General features: G+C 36.2%; 1 protein-coding gene across 1 annotated transcript in view; it reads left to right on the top strand.

Annotated features, from left to right (window-relative positions):
- Positions 1-24,830, top strand: part of twin (CCR4-NOT transcription complex subunit 6-like twin) — a 350,187-nt gene that overhangs the window by 94,830 nt on the left and 230,527 nt on the right. The window lies entirely within an intron of this gene.

The following is a 24,830-nucleotide window of genomic DNA, read 5'->3' as shown; positions in this document are numbered from 1 at the left end:
AATATTCGACTTTTCGGAATCCTTTTGTGGTTAGCATACTGGATTCCCACGCGGAGATCCCCGGTTCGAATCCAGCTACTGGTGCATACTTAGATTTTCTCTTTCTATGTATAGTAATTAGGAAATAAAAATAACTTTTAAAACTATTTATTGAACAGTCCAATAATGAAATTCGACTGAAATATATTTCTCTTCATCTTCAGCACATTTCTCCTTGTTTAATCAGCTACGTCTCCATCTTCAGCACATTTTTCCTTGCTTTAATCAGCTACCTCTCCATCTTCAGCACATTTCTCCTTGTTTAATCAGCTACGTCTCCATCTTCAGCACATTTCTCCATGCTTTAATCAGCTACCTCTCCATTTTCAGCACATTTCTCCTTGTTTAATCAGCTACGTCTCCATCTTCAGCACATTTTTCCTTGCTTTAATCAGCTACCTCTCCATCTGCAGCACATTTCTTCTTGCTTTAATCAGACATTCCACTTTTCAACTCTTCTTCTTCATCCTTTTTTTGGCGTAGTGGCCCTTAATTGGTCTCTTTAGTCTTCAGCGAAAAATCATTAGGAACTTCACTAAATTAAATAAAACTGAAATAATTATTTACATGAACAAGTAAATATTTATTATAAAAGAAATGAAAGAGACCAAAATATAGAACTGTTAAGAATGTAATTAATCCAACTTATTACTAATTAATTTTATTATTTCTAAACACCCATGCAGATTTACAATATTCTAACATTCTATCCCAACACTCTCCATCCAAATATAAGATTAACTCTTCATTAGAGATAGTTGCCTTTTTAAAATATCTGAATCTAATTGGTTTACAGGCCGCGGACAGTGTGCAATGAAATGCGCACTATTTCGCCCATATCGCACAACGAACATAATTGTGAATCTGCACTATTAACATATCTTCTGTATTTTAGATTAAGTAAATCCCCTCTTAATTTCATTATCCAATTTATGTGGTCTATTGTAAAATTATCATTAACATAAAATTTATTGGAATCTAAATTGTAATTTAAATGTTTATAAACAACTGGGGACTGCGAATTTTGGGCTTTATATGTACATACGTTGCAGTTTGTGATAGTTAGATATGTGCTCCCTAAGTAATCTAAATTCCTTTTTCCAGTTACAGAAATGTTCATAATTGTTCCTTGTTCATTGTTCAAAAAACACAGATCTTTATACCAATATGCTTTTCTTTTTATTGCTTCCATTGCCAGCAGGTTAGGGTATCTCACAACTGAAATATACGAGTATTCACTATATTTCAAATCCTTCATCAGGTGCATCTTATTAGCTCACTATCTGGTGATGGTCATTCTTTAACAAGAAAACACTGTTTGAAAGCCGGCAGTGTCCTGGAAAAAACGCTCCCCTTGCGCAAATGACCTCAGTTGTTGTCGCGCCCTAAATTAAATTATGATTGTGCTACCAATTATGCTACTACAGTTAGTGGGTGTCCCTGCGTTACGTAAAGGTCCATTTCACATGAAGTGTAAGCATAGTATGTTTATTTAAATCAAAAACGACAACAACTTGAACAGTTGAACTGGCTGGCATGCGCTAGAGGTTACAGCTGGTGGGACTTGATTTAAATTTAAGTTTTGCCACAACTGCCACCACATTCATTCTCCCCTTATACTCCTAGAGATCTCTACTTCTCCTTGCCGCTTGTATCATCATAGACGTTCACTAAATCTTCTTTCTCTTACAAGTCCTTCACCACTCACACACCACAAATATGCGTGTATATTATATATAGTATCCGCCACATACTTTCCAGACTGTGTACATGCCCAAAAACTTTTGGATGCTGTGGACAAAACTTTGTAGTATATCATCGTAATAAGACTTCCTCTGCTGATAACAGTTTAAGTAGACACGTTTACTAAACTTTGTTTCCTGGTCTCTCTCTCCCTCTCCTTCTTATCCACCCACCCCCTGTAAGCTCAGCTCGGCACTCGCCAATCCACAGTTTTCTCACCAACTCCGTCTACTTAGACTCCAACCAAAGCCTTCCCTTTCCTTCTCTTTATTAATTAATTTGATGTAACTTTCACTAAACCACAGCCATACATATATATACTTCAACTATGTACATTCTTGTTGGTATAATTTTTTATTGTTATTTACTTTTCTTGAGAAAACTAAGTAAGAGAATTGTTTACAAAGTTTAGAGATACCAAGTTAGTTTCATCTATTGTCCGACCTAATATTCTGCACTTTATGAAGATGTTTTCGCTTCACAACACTGGGATCTTCGGAAGTCTTTCCATTTTCCTGCTTAAATACTTTTCTTTTTTTTTTTTGTCTTCGTCTTCGTCATTTATGTGGGCGTTAACTAAGAAATGGATAGCATCCATTTTGGAATTAGCTGCCTCATAACGGAGGTGGTGAAGTGCTTGTTTAGTGACTATGCTCTGTGACCAGGCGGATGTTAGTCATTAAACCCCACTACTTAGTTTGGATTCTGTTAAAGAATAGCAACCTTTTCCTTGAATCATTCCTTCTTTATCTATCTAACGGCCTAGTGTGATACTGAGATGTCAATTGCAATATGTGGGCCCTGCTCTTTCGCTGACTATCCTTACTTGTTACAACTAGAATGTTCACAATGCGTTAACCCTCTTTGGAGCATTTTCTGGACTATTGGCACTAGCTAGAAGTCAAGGCGAGAATTGGGTTGTCCACAAAGAACGCAGTTTTCTTCAAAGCCTCTGCTGTAGAACTTGTATCGCAGCCTCTTTCATCAGAGTGGATTTATGCCACAATATTCGAAGAACTAATTACTAATAGTGCTTTGCATTCAAATAATTCAGTTCAACTAAAACTAGATCGCAGTTAGTAGTCACTGTAAGAAGTTTAAATAAAATCGTAAGAGCTGATATCGAAAAGATTCTCGAACCCCATTTTGCTACGTTAAATGTATTTGTAAATTAAATTTTATCTGATTTCACATAAGTTGTCGTGCATATTCTGATGTTTGAAACATAATGCACTTATCGGATGCAAATAGAGAGGATAGTAACACTGTCACAGCCTTTCTCTTCTGACATATTGAATTACGCCATAAGGTTTACCTTCTACTTTTACCAATGACACTTATAACCCACAAAGTAAACAGGCGTTTAGTGCAAATAGAAGTGAACTGATTTTAATTTTGCCTAGCAAATATATGTGTGCCGAAAAAAAAAAGTAGGGGGAATTGCCTAACATTATAGGATGTTCTAAGGAGATCAAGATAAGAAAGTGTGTTGGTTTCGTGAGTGAAGGGACTTCCGTCTTTCTATTTTTAAGATGTTGTTACTCTGTCATCACGACTGTTACCCTCCATGACTGTTTACCTACTGTGGAAACAGCACTATTTCTAATATCATCACACTATCTAAATTGCAGAATCACTATTATAATTGGGTCAGTAACTTGTACTTTCCTTTATTTTACCAAGACTAAAGGTAAATAATCGTGCAGATTTTGGGTCTTCTTCAGTAATATCCGGTGCCTTCCCCCTAAGGCGAACTATTCTTCCACTCGTTTACCTAAACCTCACTCCTTCCCGCAACAGATTGTGTTAAGTACCTAGGACTCTTCATGGACAATCGTCTAACCTGGAATCCACAGACTAGACTCAAACAGAAAGAACTGAGCAGACGATTATATTCAAACTTTTCTTAATTACTATTCATTATTTTTGGTGACTGATTCATAGTATTCAGTCGTGATACATTTATTCTGCCGAGCTTTCGACCTAGGGACTAGGTCATCTTCAGGGCTAGTTTACTAAGTAATATTTTACATTACAGGGTTGGTGTGTCTTCTGTCTTGTCTGTTCATGGACTGAACCAATCCTGTAATGTAAAATATTACTTTGTAAACTAGCCCTGAAGATGACCTAGTCCCTAGGTCGAAAGCTCGGCAGACACGACTGAATACTGGCATTTATTTTTTCATCCTATTCAGACTTCTCCATAGACTTCTTGACAAACGATCTAAACTCTCCCTACAGAATAAACGACTTATCTACTCTATGTTACTGAAACCTGCCTGGACTAACGGAATGGAACTTTGGGGCTCAGCCAAAGCTTCCAATATCTATAGAATCCAATTCTTCCAGTCAAAAACACTCCGTCGAATCGCAAATGCTCCTTACTATGTCACTAACTCCATCTTGCACCGAGATCTCCTGGTTCCCTATGTTTCAGAAGCTATAAAGATTCCGTTACATTAAATTCCATACTCCAATTACTTCACATCCCAATCATGTAGTATCTCAACTTACTACTCTACCAGGAAAACCTTTCCTGGGCGGTTGAAGCGCAGGTGGCCACGCGATCTTCTAAGTGAAGTAAGTGCCAATGTGCAGTAGTGAACTGCACCACTTTAGAAGTTTCACATGAGTAACAAGGTCTTTTCAATGTACACTGTACCGTCGTCAATTTCTGTAAGCCCTATAAAAGCAGCTGTACCCAGTGATTCGCTTTGTCTAGTCCAGGTGTGGCCAACAAGTCGATGGCGAAGCGATTGTTGGACGATCTTAGTCGACTGGGGACGATCTCAACAGGGTACCCGTACTTAGTCGGATAGCTTGGTTAAGTCCTTAGAATAGGTTAGTAAACAGAATGGTCACAATTTTTAGCAAGAAAATAAAATATAAATCTGTCTTTTTGTTGTAGTCACTTCTCATTTAATAAATATTATTTATTAATAAGATATTACGAGGGTCGTTTGAAAAGTCCGTGCAAAAATAAAAACTACTTAATTTTTTGGGGTAAACCTTTTTTATTTTTCAACATAGTCTCCTTTTAGGCTTATACACTTCGTCCAATGCTGCTCTAGTTTGTTGATCCCTTCCGAATAATAGGATTTGTCCAAGTCTGAAAAATAGCCATTCGTTTCTGCAATCACCTCCTCGTTTGAATAAAATCTTTTTCCCGCCAGCCATTTCTTCATATAGGGGAACAAATAGTAGTCCGAGGGAGCAAGTCTGGTGAATAGGGGGGGATGTGAAACGAGTTGGAACCCTATTTCCATTAATTTTGCGACCACAACTGCTGAGGTGTGAGCTGGTGCGTTGTCGTGATGGAAAAGGACTTTTTTGTGGGCAATCGTGGGCGTTTTTCTTGCAGCTCGGTTTTCAAACGGTCCAATAACGATGAATAATATGCACCTGTAATAGTTTTACCCTTTTCCAGATAGTCGATGAGGATTATTCCTTGCGAATCCCAAAAGGCAGTCGCCATAATCTTTCCGGCCGAAGGAACGGTCTTCGCCTTTTTTGGCGCAGATTCCCCCTTGGTAACCCATTGTTTAGATTGTTCTTTGGTCTCAGGAGTGTAGTGATATATCCATGTTTCATCCACAGAGACGAAACGACGTTTAAAGTCCTGCGGATTCTTCTGGAACAGCTGCAAACCGTCCTTGCTACACGATTTCGTTTTTGGTCAAGCGTGAGCAATCGCGGCACCCATCTTGCGGATAGCTTTGTCATGTCCAAATGTTGATGCAAAATATTATGTACCCGTTCATTCGAGATGCCCACAGCACTAGCAATCTCACGCACCTTCGGTCTTCTATCATCCATCACCATATCATGGATTTTATCAATGATTTCTGGAGTAGTAACTTCAACAGGGCGTCCAGAACGTTCAGCGTCACTTGTGCCCATATGGCCACTCCGAAAATTTTGAAACCACTTATAAACTGTTCTAATCGAAGGTGCAGTGTCACCATAATGTTTATCAAGCTTCTCTTTAGTCTCCTGAGGCGTTTTGCCTTTCATAAAGTAGTGTTTAATCAACACACGAAATTCTTTTTCGTCCATTTTTTGAAAATCACTCTACTTCCTCGATTCAAACGAATGCCAAACACAAAGAAATAGACCGATTTGGCTGAAACTTGGTGTGTGTTCTTCCAAGAGATGCTACTAACTAAACATAACCTCGATACGCGCCAGTAGTGCTTTCTCTCTGACTTTGCACGGACTTTTCAACCGACCCTCGTACGTTGATTTACTCCAAACTTATTACAAGTTTGTACGTGTCTTTTTAATTCAATCGATAGGTTCAATTCTTTGAATTCAAAGTTCTTCTTCGATAGTTCAAGTGCCTTTTTTTCGCTAAGTTCAAGATAACAATTGCTTTTGGTTATCACTTGCAGTAAAATTTCCTGTCTTGATAACAGCTTTCCAGATCTTTGCTACCTCTGGCATGCAAATACATATATATATAGTTATAAAACGCACTAATAGGATCATTGTTTTCAATATCCTAAAAATATTTGTAGCTCTGTAGCCTAAAGGAAAGCTACGCCTTTATACGTCATGCAGACTTCCAAAAACCTTATTTTAATCATTTATCTCTCTCGCAATAATTTCTCTGTCTGGAAACAGGAGAATGTAAAAAATGGAGAAAAAAAGGTGAACAGCGTTGCTTTTTTAAATTATTTCCATTATTTCTTCATAAAAGACAAGTGTCATGGAGTGGAAGGGAAACTTGTGTTACAATTCCAATATTTGTGAATGAATAAAATATTTTTATCATTCATATTGTGGCACATGAAGGGAAAATGAGAAGGAAAAAAAAATACGAATTTGGTTACATTCTTTTATAAATTTAATATGAATGCAAATTCAGTTCCAGCTATACATTTATATTAATCGCGAAGATTTCTTTTTTTTTTAAGTTTCCTGTAAATAGAAGTTCGTTTTCCAGGGTCTTGTTCGTGCAACAACCTTCATGTTGAGATTCTAAAATTTATTAGAGGTGGATCTCGGATGTTCATTGGTGTACATAAGCCCAAAATAAGTATTCACTAATATAATTATGAATTAATGGCAAATTTAGTTGGAGCCTTCAATTTCAACTGTTCGTAAAATGATTAACTGACTTCCTGACTGCGCTTGGATGCAGACTGATTTTCAGACAGAGATTGGATGCAGATATTATGGATGAGGAGTTCAGCAAGCTGGCTAACAAGATTATCTTCCTCATCCTGTGCTAGAGGGATGTCCAAGAGTTTCTAAAAAAAAAGAAATTAGGACAGTACTTTTATCTTCTAATCATCAATGGGACTAAAATGCCGGTGAAAAGGGAAAAAAAAAACATTTTGGGATGAATTAAATCCATCAATTGATCAATGATCTGCCATTAGATAACTGAATTTTCTACTTGTTTTGAGTACAGATATAAATCAGGTTTCTAATTGCCTGCATTTTTCTTGGTTTCAGGTAAGTTGCAAGATGTTATAGCAATATACCCAACTAATCATGTACCCAACTCATGAGTTTGAAGTAAGTATACAGCATGCAATTACTGTTCAAGTCAAACATGTCTTTCAATTATCTCTGAAAAAAATCTTATTGGAATGCCTATAATTCTGTCCGATAGAACAGTTGTATAAGGGTTGATCGTGAAAAAGCGTAACGTTAAAAAACACCCAACTTTGACAATTTTTATCTCTTTTTCTATAAAACATAAGATTCCCAAATTATCTTTACAATATAGGGCAAATCCTCCTTTATAACTGTAATTTTTTGCAACAACATAGATGAAATAGATTTCGAGAAATAAGTTGCCGAAAATTTGCAAAAACGGCATTTTCAGAAATTGTTATTGTTACCTTTTTTGTAAACTGCGTAGCGCCTATACGCGTGAACCGATTTTCATGAATGAGGTGTCATTCGATTCGGAATTTTATGTAGATGTGCCTTTTGGGAGTCTCGACGCTGTATATGAAATAAGGGAAGGCGTTAGCCCCATGTATATAAGGCCCCTTTCAAAATTATTATCGAGATATCTCGACGAGACCGAGACCGAGATTAGAGCGACCGAGACCGAGACGAGCACTTGTCATACAAGACCGAGGCGAGATCTGCATAAAGTCTCGCCTCGTCTCGGTCTCGTGCAGCACTATTCTTAATATAAAGAAAATGTTTGAGAATCTTAAGAATTGTATTAAGTCTTACAGATTTCTGGTGCCGCACTCTAGCAGCCTGTATAAATCCAGAAATATGATCCAAAAAAAAAAAAAAAAATACTCGCCCAGTTTGATAGAAAATGTGGATTAATGCCCGATGATTATTAGGAGCAGTGGTTGTTATTAAACCTTCTAAACAGCCCCCTCGGTTGGAATTATTACCTCCATTGGGAATTTAACCATAAAGTACATCTGGTCCAATATTTCATTCTATCATCTGGACCGCCGCTTCCGTCGCCATTGACCGACGTTACGGCTGGGTATCAAATACAAGTGGTTATTACGGCGGATTTTATGATTAGTCTGCTTTCTCTGATAAAACTATAATTCATAATTTAGTACATTATTTCTCTGCACTCCAGTTTGAATTATTACTTTTATGTTCGCTTGGATATTCTGTTAAAGACTCTTTTTCATTTATTTCCAAATTACTTGATAATATTGTTATTAATTTCGTTGGAAATATTGATACAGTATTGAAATATTGATTGGAAATATTGCTTTATGATCAGTTTGTAAACTGTATTATTATTATCATTATTATTATTATTAAGCAGTTTTAATAATAACTTCTTGTGTAAAAACTTGCTCCACCTTTTCTTACTCGAAGTTCTAACGCGTAGGTTTTCCTAAATCTTCGAAAGTTGAATTTATACTTAATTCTTATCATTTTAAACACTTTAAAAGACATCTACCCACCACCACTATTCTATCGATTTTTTGATAATCTAATAAAAATTGTAAATTTATCTGTATTAGTTGTGTAATAACTAGGGAACGGATTCGTATGTATTTACATATTTTTTTCTAGGCAATTCACAGACGTTTTTCAACTAGAAGTATACATACTGACACTTTTTAAGCTGTTTGAGTCTACTTTTATTTCACATATTTCCACATATTTGGATGATATCGCATATTTATACATATTTGATTAAAATAAATAAATATTTCTACATATTTAATCAAAATATGTACATATTTTTTCATATTTTTCATTTGGGCATAATTTCATAATTGGGAGGTGGTTGACAGGAACTGTGAACCACAGACTGTAGGGCTGTGAATCACAGTGGGTACAATGGTTATTGTAATTTACACAGAATGCTGCTAAACAGTGACGGGCACTTGTTAGTTCTTTGAAGTTATCTGACGTTGTCTGTTCTTTCAGCTCGTTCGTTGAAGTGTCCAATTCATTCCGTTCGGTCACTTAGTGTATTCTTTTCTGGGTGAAATGCCACGAACATCGGCCTCAAACAAACAACTGGTTGCTAAATATCTTCGCGAGTTTCCAGCAGAACTTTTTCGAAGTGATGGAGACATTTTATACTGCACAGCTTGTGACAAGCGCGTTTCTTGCTCTCAACGTTCCCAAGTCACCCAACATACTGCCACCGGATCGCAAATAGAGAATAAAAACAGGAAGAAAGAGAGGACGTCCTATCAAGCCTTCCTTACATCTCCATCATCAAGTAAGTCTACTCTGAGTACAGATCTGTGTCGGGCTTTGGTTAGAGCAGATATCCCTTTCCACAAACTTAAAAATCCTCATTTCAAAGGATTTTAGTCGTTACAAGTCCATCTTACGCCCAGATCGTCGTCACTTTACGTTACAACATTTGAAATTTCATGTGGTTGCAAACAATTTCGAGGAGTGAAGTTTTCAAAATTGAAAATTTAACACATCTTTTTATAAATAGTAAAAATGTTCATTGTTGTATAATTCATTATAACTTGTAAAAACAAATTATTTTGTTCCTAATAAATTATTATAAATTGTAAAAATGTTCTTTTCTCGTATAAATAATTATATCTTGCCCCACAAAAAAAAAATCCATTTTCATAAAAAAAAAATGTCCATTTTACTTAAATATTCCAGAAAATATTTTAAGAAAATCACATATTTTCCACATAATTGACGAAAATAAATGCATATTTTAATTAAATATTTGGCATTTTTAAATACATAAAAATCCGTTCCTTAGTAATAACTTTACAAAGTTTAAATAAATCTTCGGAGCCGTTAGCAAGGAATTCTAAAAAAAAAAAGTGGAGAAACCTTAATTTTTGTTGAAGTGGCACTAGCGGTTAGTTGATTATCTACAAATTCAATCTCATTTTTGATTAATTATTAGATATTATTACAGAAGGACAGTTGTACCGTGCATTAAGTACACAGTAATTTGTAGGAAAAGAGATTTTGTTATGGTGTACACCTTCATCTATTCTTTTCTGTTCATACTATGATACCATAACTTTAGTAACACTCTGACACACAATTACTATATATTAGTTACTTATATAAAACTTAGTAGCATACTAATGAGTATTGCTGTAATAATGAATGCCTCTTTCAATTTACTTCGTAGACTGAATACTTCTTACTATAATGTTCCTCCATTGAACTCTTGAATTTATTAAATTTTTCCTTTTAAAACTTAAAAGCAGGTGGATTATACTCGTATCTTTTTAAACTACTACCACCTAGCAAGACATCCAACATCTAATAGAATATTATTCTTCGCCTCAGTTTCCATCTATAATATTACTGAAGAAGTTCGAGTTATTCAACAACAAGAAAACTGTTTGAACAAAGAAATTCGTAACTTTTCGTACAAAAGTTTTCCCAAAACTTCACTTGTATCTCTTAATTTAAATTATATATTCAGGGAAAAAGGCACTTCTTCTTTGCAGCTATTTTGGATAATACAGGAATTCTAATTCCATTAGCACGCTGTGGAATGTAAAGCTAGCGCATAGTTCTAGCACTGTATAACCTACATCATAAGACCAGAGCTCTTTCATACAGAACCAAGATAATCTCTTCTCTCAGTGCGGCCATCTTCTTTATTTTTGGCGTAGGCATGTTAAGAACGTCTTAGCATTTAAATAAAAAGGATTTCTACTTTAGAGCATTACTGTTAATTTCATAATCTCTTACATGTTTTGTTCAGTTGCTTTCCATGTAAGCGTGATTACATCAACTTTGTTGTTTGGAAAGTTTCTACCCCTTCCATACATCACAACTTGATTCCCAACAATAACGAGTTACACATAACTTAATACAATTTATCTTGCCAATAAGACAATTGACGAAGTTAGCAAGGCTTCAATTGACTCAATAAAATTTTAATAAAAAGAAAAAGAACATGCCGAGGGCATTAAAAGAGGTATTAAGAAATTACTTTACAAGCCCTTTAATACTTTTTTGGCAATATTTATTTTGTTTCTAAATAAGGTTTCGAAATAAAATTCAATTATATTCGTAAATTATGGTAAGAAAAAGTCTTGTGAGTGTTCACTCGAAATTCTTTTCATGAGAAAGTGAAGTGAAACGGTCGAATATTGGTGAAAACTATTCAAAAAACGATCTTAACTTAACAAAACATCTCTCGAAAATTTATAATATTTTTTTTTTAAGAATAATTTATTAGCATTTTCTTTCAATATCTTCGTAAGATTATTACTATTTCTAAAGTCACAAAAAAAAGTTAATAAAATATGAGAAAATAATAAAAGATTTAGAAAAATAAGTGAAAAGTATTGCAACACCATTGTTAAAACAGTTGTGATCAGCCCATAACTGGTTTCTATTGGACGGGGCGTGACTACACTAGAGGTGGGCATGACCCGCCCACCGTCTGCCACCTTACTGCACTGTGATTGGCCACTACTTCAAACGTGATAATTGCAATGAAATAATTAATTTAAAAATTTTTTCTCCACATTTCTCCCATAGGTATTCGATAAACTATCGATTACAGCAAGAAAAAAAAATCCCTGTAAAAATACGATAAATAATATTTCTTTTGGAATAATACTTCCTCTTTTACGCAATTATCGTCAACAGAAACAAAATACTTCAGAATTTGTGTTGTTTAATCCTTAAATAGATAATAGAGTAATAGGCATTAAATAGGCTGTAAGCTAACATTACGCTCCATCCGGTGGAGAACTCTTCTGGCAATTTCTGTAAACATAAATGCAGTTACTGTATTCACAATTAACCAAGTTGTCGACTCAATAGACATACTATGTAGGACCACCTTATACTCACATTTAACCATGTTGGAGACTCACTACACTTATATAGGACTGTCTTACTCTCGCATTTATATATGTTGGTTACTCACCAGACTTATATAGGATTATCTGACACACATATTTAACCATGTTGACGACTTATTAGACTTATAGGGGACTACTTTACACGTGCATTTAACCATGTTGACTACTCACACTAGACTTATACAGAACCACCTTACACTCACATTTAACCATATTAGAGTCTCATTAGACTTAAATTGGACTACCTTATACTCACTAAACTTAATATCTTACATCTAATCATGTTGATTACTCACAAGACTTATATAGAGCTATCTTACACCATGTATTTAACCATGTTGACGACCCAAAAGTCTTAAATAGGTCTATCTTACACTCACATTTAATCATGTTGATGACTCACTAGACTTATATAGGACTACCTTACATTCATATTTAACCATGTTGATGACTCACTAGACTTATATAGAACTATCTTACACTCATATTTAAGCGTGTTGGCGACTCACTGGAAAAATGTAGGACCATTTTATACTCACATTTAACCATGTTGGAGACTCGCTAGACCTATAAACTTCCATCTTATACTCACATTTAACCATGTTGGAGACTAGCTAGACCTATAAACTTCCACCTTATACTCACATTTAACCATGTTGGAGACTAGCTAGACCTATAAACTTCCACCTTATACTCACATTTAACCATGTTGGAGACTAGCTAGACCTATAAACTTCCACCTTATACTCACATTTAACCATGTTGGAGACTAGCTAGACCTATAAACTTCCACCTTATACTCACATTTAACCATGTTGGAGACTCGCTAGACCTATAAACTTCCACCTTATACTCACATTTAACCATGTTGGAGACTAGCTAGACCTATAAACTTCCACCTTATACTCACATTTAACCATGTTGGAGACTCGCTAGACCTATAAACTTCCACCTTATACTCACATTTAACCATGTTGGAGACTAGCTAGACCTATAAACTTCCACCTTATACTCACATTTAACCATGTTGGAGACTCGCTAGACCTATAAACTTCCACCTTATACTCACATTTAACCATGTTGGAGACTAGCTAGACCTATAAACTTCCACCTTATACTCACATTTAACCATGTTGGAGACTCGCTAGACCTATAAACTTCCACCTTATACTCACATTTAACTATGTTGGAGACTCGCTAGACCTATAAACTTCCACCTTATACTCACATTTAACCATGTTGGAGACTCGCTAGACCTATAAACTTCCACCTTATACTCACATTTAACCATGTTGGAGACTCGCTAGACCTATAAACTTCCACCTTATACTCACATTTAACCATGTTGGAGACTCGCTAGACCTATAAACTTCCATCTTATACTCACATTTAACCATGTTGGAGACTAGCTAGACCTATAAACTTCCACCTTATACTCACATTTAACCATGTTGGAGACTAGCTAGACCTATAAACTTCCACCTTATACTCACATTTAACCATGTTGGAGACTAGCTAGACCTATAAACTTCCACCTTATACTCACATTTAACCATGTTGGAGACTAGCTAGACCTATAAACTTCCACCTTATACTCACATTTAACCATGTTGGAGACTCGCTAGACCTATAAACTTCCACCTTATACTCACATTTAACCATGTTGGAGACTAGCTAGACCTATAAACTTCCACCTTATACTCACATTTAACCATGTTGGAGACTCGCTAGACCTATAAACTTCCACCTTATACTCACATTTAACCATGTTGGAGACTAGCTAGACCTATAAACTTCCACCTTATACTCACATTTAACCATGTTGGAGACTCGCTAGACCTATAAACTTCCACCTTATACTCACATTTAACCATGTTGGAGACTAGCTAGACCTATAAACTTCCACCTTATACTCACATTTAACCATGTTGGAGACTCGCTAGACCTATAAACTTCCACCTTATACTCACATTTAACTATGTTGGAGACTCGCTAGACCTATAAACTTCCACCTTATACTCACATTTAACCATGTTGGAGACACGCTAGACCTATAAACTTCCACCTTATACTCACATTTAACCATGTTGGAGACTCGCTAGACCTATAAACTTCCACCTTATACTCACATTTAACCATGTTGGAGACTCGCTAGACCTATAAACTTCCACCTTATACTCACATTTAACCATGTTGGAGACTAGCTAGACCTATAAACTTCCACCTTATACTCACATTTAACCATGTTGGAGACTCGCTAGACCTATAAACTTCCACCTTATACTCACATTTAACCATGTTGGAGACTCGCTAGACCTATAAACTTCCACCTTATACTCACATTTAACCATGTTGGAGACTAGCTAGACCTATAAACTTCCACCTTATACTCACATTTAACCATGTTGGAGACTCGCTAGACCTATAAACTTCCACCTTATACTCACATTTAACCATGTTGGAGACTAGCTAGACCTATAAACTTCCACCTTATACTTACATTTAACCATGTTGGAGACTCGCTAGACCTATAAACTTCCACCTTATACTCACATTTAACCATGTTGGAGACTCGCTAGACCTATAAACTTCCACCTTATACTCACATTTAACCATGTTGGAGACTCGCTAGACCTATAAACTTCCACCTTATACTCACATTTAACCATGTTGGAGACTCGCTAGACCTATAAACTTCCACCTTATACTCACATTTAACCATGTTGGAGACTCGCTAGACCTATAAACTTCCACCTTATACTCACATTTAACCATGTTGGAGACTCGCTAGACCTATAAACTTCCACCTTATACTCACATTTAACCATGTTGGAGACTAGCTAGACCTATAAACTTCCACCTTATACTCACATTTAACCATGTTGGAGACTCGCTAGACCTATAAACTTCCACCTTATACTCACATTTAACCATGTTGGAGACTCGCTAGACCTATAAACTTCCACCTTATACTCACATTTAACCATGTTGGAGACTAGCTAGACCTATAAACTTCCACCTTATACTCACATTTAACCATGTTGGAGACTCGCTAGACCTATAAACTTCCACCTTATACTCACATTTAACCATGTTGGAGACTAGCTAGACCTATAAACTTCCACCTTATACTCACATTTAACCATGTTGGAGACTCGCTAGACCTATAAACTTCCACCTTATACTCACATTTAACCATGTTGGAGACTAGCTAGACCTATAAACTTCCACCTCATACTCACATTTAACCATGTTGGAGACTCGCTAGACCTATAAACTTCCACCTTATACTCACATTTAACCATGTTGGAGACTAGCTAGACCTATAAACTTCCACCTTATACTCACATTTAACCATGTTGGCGACTCACTGGAAAAATGTAGGACCATTTTATACTCACATTTAACCATGTTGGAGACTCGCTAGACCTATAAACTTCCACCTTATACTCACATTTAACCATGTTGGAGACTCGCTAGACCTATAAACTTCCACCTTATACTCACATTTAACCATGTTGGAGACTCGCTAGACCTATAAACTTCCACCTTATACTCACATTTAACCATGTTGGAGACTAGCTAGACCTATAAACTTCCACCTTATACTCACATTTAACCATGTTGGAGACTCACTGGAAAAATGTAGGACCATTTTATACTCACATTTAACCATGTTGGAGACTCGCTAGACCTATAAACTTCCACCTTATACTCACATTTAACCATGTTGGAGACTAGCTAGACCTATAAACTTCCACCTTATACTCACATTTAACCATGTTGGAGACTCGCTAGACCTATAAACTTCCACCTTATACTCACATTTAACCATGTTGGAGACTAGCTAGACCTATAAACTTCCACCTTATACTCACATTTAACCATGTTGGCGACTCACTGGAAAAATGTAGGACCATTTTATACACTCATTTAACCAAATTGGAGACTCGCTAGACCTATAAACTTCCACCTTATACTCACATTTAACCATGCTGGAGACTCGCTAGACCTATAAACTTCCACCTTATACTCACATTTAACCATGTTGGAGACTCGCTAGACCTATAAACTTCCACCTTATACTCACATTTAACCATGTTGGAGACTCGCTAGACCTATAAACTTCCACCTTATACTCACATTTAACCATGTTGGAGACTAGCTAGACCTATAAACTTCCACCTTATACTCACATTTAACCATGTTGGAGACTAGCTAGACCTATAAACTTCCACCTTATACTCACATTTAACCATGTTGGAGACTAGCTAGACCTATAAACTTCCACCTTATACTCACATTTAACCATGTTGGAGACTCGCTAGACCTATAAACTTCCACCTTATACTCACATTTAACCATGTTGGAGACTAGCTAGACCTATAAACTTCCACCTTATACTCACATTTAACCATGTTGGCGACTCACTGGAAAAATGTAGGACCATTTTATACTCACATTTAACCATGTTGGAGACTCGCTAGACCTATAAACTTCCACCTTATACTCACATTTAACCATGTTGGAGACTAGCTAGACCTATAAACTTCCACCTTATACTCACATTTAACCATGTTGGAGACTAGCTAGACCTATAAACTTCCACCTTATACTCACATTTAACCATGTTGGAGACTCGCTAGACCTATAAACTTCCACCTTATACTCACATTTAACCATGTTGGAGACTAGCTAGACCTATAAACTTCCACCTTATACTCACATTTAACCATGTTGGAGACTCGCTAGACCTATAAACTTCCACCTTATACTCACATTTAACCATGTTGGCGACTCACTGGAAAAATGTAGGACCATTTTATACTCACATTTAACCATGTTGGAGACTAGCTAGACCTATAAACTTCCACCTTATACTCACATTTAACCATGTTGGAGACTAGCTAGACCTATAAACTTCCACCTTATACTCACATTTAACCATGTTGGAGACTCGCTAGACCTATAAACTTCCACCTTATACTCACATTTAACCATGTTGGAGACTAGCTAGACCTATAAACTTCCACCTTATACTCACATTTAACCATGTTGGCGACTCACTGGAAAAATGTAGGACCATTTTATACTCACATTTAACCATGTTGGAGACTCGCTAGACCTATAAACTTCCACCTTATACTCACATTTAACCATGTTGGAGACTAGCTAGACCTATAAACTTCCACCTTATACTCACATTTAACCATGTTGGAGACTAGCTAGACCTATAAACTTCCACCTTATACTCACATTTAACCATGTTGGAGACTCGCTAGACCTATAAACTTCCACCTTATACTCACATTTAACCATGTTGGAGACTAGCTAGACCTATAAACTTCCACCTTATACTCACATTTAACCATGTTGGAGACTCGCTAGACCTATAAACTTCCACCTTATACTCACATTTAACCATGTTGGCGACTCACTGGAAAAATGTAGGACCATTTTATACTCACATTTAACCATGTTGGAGACTCGCTAGACCTATGAACTTCCACCTTATACTCACATTTAACCATGTTGGAGACTAGCTAGACCTATAAACTTCCACCTTATACTCACATTTAACCATGTTGGAGACTCGCTAGACCTATAAACTTCCACCTTATACTCACATTTAACCATGTTGGCGACTCACTGGAAAAATGTAGGACCATTTTATACTCACATTTAACCATGTTGGAGACTCGCTAGACCTATAAACTTCCACCTTATACTCACATTTAACCATGTTGGAGACTAGCTAGACCTATAAACTTCCACCTTATACTCACATTTAACCATGTTGGCGACTCACTGGAAAAATGTAGGACCATTTTATACTCACATTTAACCATGTTGGAGACTCGCTAGACCTATAAACTTCCACCTTATACTCACATTTAACCATGTTGGAGACTAGCTAGACCTATAAACTTCCACCTTATACTCACATTTAACCATGTTGGAGACTAGCTAGACCTATAAACTTCCACCTTATACTCACATTTAACCATGTTGGAGACTCGCTAGACCTATAAACTTCCACCTTATACTCACATTTAACCATGTTGGAGACTAGCTAGACCTATAAACTTCCACCTTATACTCACATTTAACCATGTTGGAGACTCGCTAGACCTATAAACTTCCACCTTATACTCACATTTAACCATGTTGGCGACTCACTGGAAAAATGTAGGACCATTTTATACTCACATTTAACCATGTTGGAGACTCGCTAGACCTATGAACTTCCACCTTATACTCACATTTAACCATGTTGGAGACTAGCTAGACCTATAAACTTCCACCTTATACTCACATTTAACCATGTTGGAGACTCGCTAGACCTATAAACTTCCACCTTATACTCACATTTAACCATGTTGGCGACTCACTGGAAAAATGTAGGACCATTTTATACTCACATTTAACCATGTTGGAGACTCGCTAGACCTATAAACTTCCACCTTATACTCACATTTAACCATGTTGGAGACTCGCTAGACCTATAAACTTCCACCTTATACTCACATTTAACCATGTTGGAGACTAGCTAGACCTATAAACTTCCACCTTATACTCACATTTAACCATGTTGGAGACTAGCTAGACCTATAAACTTCCACCTTATACTCACATTTAACCATGTTGGAGACTCGCTAGACCTATTAACTTCCACCTTATACTCACATTTAACCATGTTGGAGACTAGCTAGACCTATAAACTTCCACCTTACACTCATATTTAAGCATGTTGGCGACTAGCTAGACTTATAAACTTCCACCTTATACTCACATTTAACCATGTTGGAGACTCGCTAGACCTATAAACTTCCACCTTATACTCACATTTAACCATGTTGGAGACTAGCTAGACCTATAAACTTCCACCTCATACTCACATTTAACCATGTTGGAGACTCGCTAGACCTATAAACTTCCACCTTATACTCACATTTAACCATGTTGGAGACTAGCTAGACCTATAAACTTCCACCTTATACTCACATTTAACCATGTTGGCGACTCACTGGAAAAATGTAGGACCATTTTATACTCACATTTAACCATGTTGGAGACTCGCTAGACCTATAAACTTCCACCTTATACTCACATTTAACCATGTTGGAGACTCGCTAGACCTATAAACTTCCACCTTATACTCACATTTAACCATGTTGGAGACTCGCTAGACCTATAAACTTCCACCTTATACTCACATTTAACCATGTTGGAGACTAGCTAGACCTATAAACTTCCACCTTATACTCACATTTAACCATGTTGGCGACTCACTGGAAAAATGTAGGACCATTTTATACACTCATTTAACCAAATTGGAGACTCGCTAGACCTATAAACTTCCACCTTATACTCACATTTAACCATGCTGGAGACTCGCTAGACCTATAAACTTCCACCTTATACTCACATTTAACCATGTTGGAGACTCGCTAGACCTATAAACTTCCACCTTATACTCACATTTAACCATGTTGGAGACTCGCTAGACCTATAAACTTCCACCTTATACTCACATTTAACCATGTTGGAGACTAGCTAGACCTATAAACTTCCACCTTATACTCACATTTAACCATGTTGGAGACTAGCTAGACCTATAAACTTCCACCTTATACTCACATTTAACCATGTTGGAGACTAGCTAGACCTATAAACTTCCACCTTATACTCACATTTAACCATGTTGGAGACTCGCTAGACCTATAAACTTCCACCTTATACTCACATTTAACCATGTTGGAGACTAGCTAGACCTATAAACTTCCACCTTATACTCACATTTAACCATGTTGGCGACTCACTGGAAAAATGTAGGACCATTTTATACTCACATTTAACCATGTTGGAGACTCGCTAGACCTATAAACTTCCACCTTATACTCACATTTAACCATGTTGGAGACTAGCTAGACCTATAAACTTCCACCTTATACTCACATTTAACCATGTTGGAGACTAGCTAGACCTATAAACTTCCACCTTATACTCACATTTAACCATGTTGGAGACTCGCTAGACCTATAAACTTCCACCTTATACTCACATTTAACCATGTTGGAGACTAGCTAGACCTATAAACTTCCACCTTATACTCACATTTAACCATGTTGGAGACTCGCTAGACCTATAAACTTCCACCTTATACTCACATTTAACCATGTTGGCGACTCACTGGAAAAATGTAGGACCATTTTATACTCACATTTAACCATGTTGGAGACTAGCTAGACCTATAAACTTCCACCTTATACTCACATTTAACCATGTTGGAGACTAGCTAGACCTATAAACTTCCACCTTATACTCACATTTAACCATGTTGGAGACTCGCTAGACCTATGAACTTCCACCTTATACTCACATTTAACCATGTTGGAGACTAGCTAGACCTATAAACTTCAACCTTATACTCACATTTAACCATGTTGGAGACTCGCTAGACCTATAAACTTCCACCTTATACTCACATTTAACCATGTTGGCGACTCACTGGAAAAATGTAGGACCATTTTATACTCACATTTAACCATGTTGGAGACTCGCTAGACCTATAAACTTCCACCTTATACTCACATTTAACCATGTTGGAGACTAGCTAGACCTATAAACTTCCACCTTATACTCACATTTAACCATGTTGGAGACTAGCTAGACCTATAAACTTCCACCTTATACTCACATTTAACCATGTTGGAGACTCGCTAGACCTATTAACTTCCACCTTATACTCACATTTAACCATGTTGGAGACTAGCTAGACCTATAAACTTCCACCTTACACTCATATTTAAGCATGTTGGCGACTCACTGGAAAAATGTAGGACCATTTTATACTCACATTTAACCATGTTGGAGACTCGCTAGTCCTATAAACTTCCACCTTATACTCACATTTAACCATGTTGGAGACTAGCTAGACCTATAAACTTCCACCTTACACTCATATTTAAGCATGTTGGCGACTCACTGGAAAAATGTAGGACCATTTTATACTCACATTTAACCATGTTGTAGACTCACTAGACCTATATACTTCCATCTTATACTCCCTGTGATGGATACCCACAAGACCTAAATCTCCCCTTACACTCGCATGTATTCATTTTGGTGACTAACAAGACTTATATAGTTCCATCTTAAACATGTGTTTAATGCGTTTAGTCAACATAATGACTTCAGTTTTATCATGATGTCTATTCTTAAGCAGTATTACGGAATCTTCTTAAGAGTCACTTGGATACTATGTCAGTTCTGTACGAAGTAATGATCAATGCAAGGTCGTCGTTGGTGCAATGAAACGGGATAGTGAAAAAAAACTACATAAGTAGGCTCTAAATAAGTTCTTTTTTTGGAAAAGAAGAAACATTGGTGCTTAAATGTTTTTCTCCAAACAGGAGCACTCTGTATTCCAGAGAAAAGGCAATTTCTAAGTAGGGAAACTCCTTATTTCCATACTATTAGAGATCTATATTTTAGGAGAAAACTATAGGTTGTGCAAGTTCTCAATAAAGAAAATAAGGAAATACTGAAAGGGTTTTCTAGTTGTACTACAACCCTGCACTACTGTTCCTTGTTTTGCTGAGCGGAATTCTGAGGATGGTTAGTTATATGTATATATATAAATATAATTTTTTTTTTGTGTTTGTGCTGAGCATAGATGTTTTATTCAGACCTAGAGCGGAACTAGGTACAGCCCTCTGGAAGTTAGGGATTGTTAAAAGGATGGCGTTGCTTGCTTACCCCCTCACTCTCTGTTCATCTTGTCTGAGGTTGGTTGGGTGTATGGTTTGAGTGTTAAATCTTAGTCCAAATGGATAGATGGTAAATTTATTGGAACAACTCGGGTTATACCAGTCTAGTTTTCGCTTATTCCCTCAGGAGTCTGGTGTTGTTGGAATATAATGCTCACCACCCTAAGTTTTACGTCTTGTAAATGTGCAATTCGACCCAAAAGTTCTCTTGTTTTCTCGCTTTTCTTTTTTGTCTTATTTTGCTTTATTTATGGATTTCAAGCTGCCGGAAACGGAAGTTTTGTTTTGTTTTTATTCATTTTATGGCGCTCTGTTGTCTTTTTGTAATAATCTGGTTTTTTCCTGTTTTAAATTTGAGAGCACTTTATTTTGATAAATTTTGTTATAACAGTAACATTTACGGAAATGTACACTAAACACAAATCTTAGCAACCATTGGTCTAAGTGAACTATTAAGGTACATTAAAGGCACTAATGTGTCCTTAAACGTACTAAATGTTCACTTAGTAAAAATTACATTTTCAGATATCGTATTTTTATAACAGCTTATGAAGAAATTAATGGAAAAATATAAGAGTAATGCAGCCGTTTAAGTTCATTGTTATTATTCTAACTTCCATATTCTGACCTTTCTAGCTTTTTTGTTTAAAAAATTATGAATTATTACCATCATTTTTCTGTTTTTTTTGTTTCTTTTTAATTACTCTATTTGAAAGAACTTTGAACTGATAAGATCTTACTATAGTAACATTAATTATTGTTTGTATTTAGCGTGTCTGTTCAATATCTTGAGCAACCCCAGGGAGTCTGAACATGGTTTGTTCGTTTAGTTTAAACTCTACCAGAGCAAGGCACTCTTCTTACACTCTCTGGGGACTTTCTATGCAATCCTCTTTCTAAAACTAATGTTGCTAAACTAATAAATATGTAAGTGCAAGTTTCTATGTTCAATAGTAAATGCAAATAACTCAGTTTAATCATGTTTTGATTTGAAAAATACGTTCATTTATATACGTATTTCTTTTTATACGCTGCTGTTATTTGTTAGACATATGGAGCACGATCAATACCTCATAGAACAACAGTATGATCTATCATACTGTTATTATTTAATTTAATCTATGACCAAAATAAAAGGCTCTTCTATTATTGAACTTTTTTTCACATAAATAGTCTTTTGAAAATGTGGTACAGGTTCTCAGAAGTGTGTAATGTCTTTAATTTCATCCGTCATATGACGCCTTGATTTCTGAGCAGTTTCGAACCTAGAGTCTGATTAATTAGTCATCAAGTTTATTGTGAGCTGAAAAGATAACATAAATCAAATATGAAATCAGTCTTCATTTATAAATAATACTGAATTTAACTCAGTTATTCAAATTAGAACAATAATAGACCAGCTACAACTTTCCCATTTTCTACTTTAATGCGGTGTGTGATGATTATACAGAATAAAGAACATAAGAAAAAGCAGAAGAATAATTTGGAATAGAGTTAAAATAAAGTATCCGTTTTTTTAATGAAGATATAAAATATTTATCGTAAATTTAACTAAAAATTTATTATGAGTGAACTGGCCAGCACAAGAGTCTGTGACATGTAATAAATTCTATAAAATATTAATTAAAAGTTAATGCAATTATGGGGGAATGAAATAGCTGACCAACTGGCCAATGAATGGAGCTAACATTCCATTCATTTCCCTGGAACCTGTCCTGGAAATCACCAATGGTGTAGTTCGTCTGGTTCTCAGTGATCTGGAGAGAACATGAAAAGAACTGGGTGATGTGTCCTGGAGTTAAACACAGTAAGAGTATGTTGCCTTGGCTGTGTAAACAAAGTGCCAAAGATACTCTGATCACAGGCCTATTCACAGGGCATGGTAGGTTCAGGAAGCATCTGTACAAGGTGGGGGCTTATTAACTCGGAACCGTTGTTCAGATTGTGTCAGGTAGAGGTGGAAACGTCCTCTCACCTCTTGTTCGATTGCGCTATGATATATTTGGAACTTTGAGACCAAAGGAGATAGTAGCGCAAAAAGAACTAGTAGGGAAAGTCCTCAACCTCTTTACTACAGGAGATTTCGTCTACTAAATCCAATGGGGAAGGCACAATAAGCCATTTTTGGCTGCGGTGCCGTGGGGCAAAGGTCCCGTACGGCTATTTTTTTAATCTCATTCTTAATCTTAACGCAATAAAATTACCTAAATGTTGTCAATGAAGTATGAATGAAATATTGGGTACATGCTGATTTGCGTACGTTAAATCACCCGTTATAGTTAACTTTTAAAAGTGTAAGTTTTTGTTAAGAAATTTATAAATAATATTGAACACTTTTTCTTTTACTTTTGTCGAAAAATTCATTTTAATCGAAAAAAAGTAAATGGCAGAAAGGTCCTTTGACCACCATCTCTCTTTTTTATCCAACAGCAAAACAAAAAAATAGTATTACAGGAAATACTGAATTCGTTTAAAAAAAGGAGGCAATCTTGCGAAGGAAATAAAAACAATCAGGGGAAAAGTTCTTAAGGTCCTGCCCAAGGACCTTCTCCTCCTGTGGAAATCCTAACGTTATCGTAATGGTCGTCTTATTTTGCTGCCATTCTCCAGCTGATGGAACTTGCCGTCTCTCTCTGGTTGGTTGTGAAGAAGACAGGGGGTAAATCGGGTGTGAAACACATAAAACGGCTTTTTGCTTTATTCCAATTCTTACAGTTCACATTGACTTTTTTTTTTTTTCTTTTTTGTCTCCAAATTCAGACAGTATTAACGATTGGTAGAATCGTGAAGAGTTCTGATTTTGTTTCAAGGGTCTTTAAAAATTAAACATTATCAATTTTTTAGACAGTGAGCTGTAAGAAGCTTATCTTAGAGCTAACAGCTGGGATTCGAACCCAGGATCTCCGTGTATGCATCCAGTACGCTAATCCCTTCCCTCATATCTACTCATTGTATACATTTATTTACAGAAGATAAATAATAATAAACAAAAAACCTG

Source organism: Rhodnius prolixus, unplaced genomic scaffold (genome assembly GCF_049639745.1).
Source record: "Rhodnius prolixus isolate KJV_2025 unplaced genomic scaffold, Rpr scaffold_5, whole genome shotgun sequence".
Lineage (NCBI taxonomy): Eukaryota > Metazoa > Arthropoda > Insecta > Hemiptera > Reduviidae > Rhodnius > Rhodnius prolixus.
This window is presented reverse-complemented; position numbering and strand designations above follow the sequence as displayed.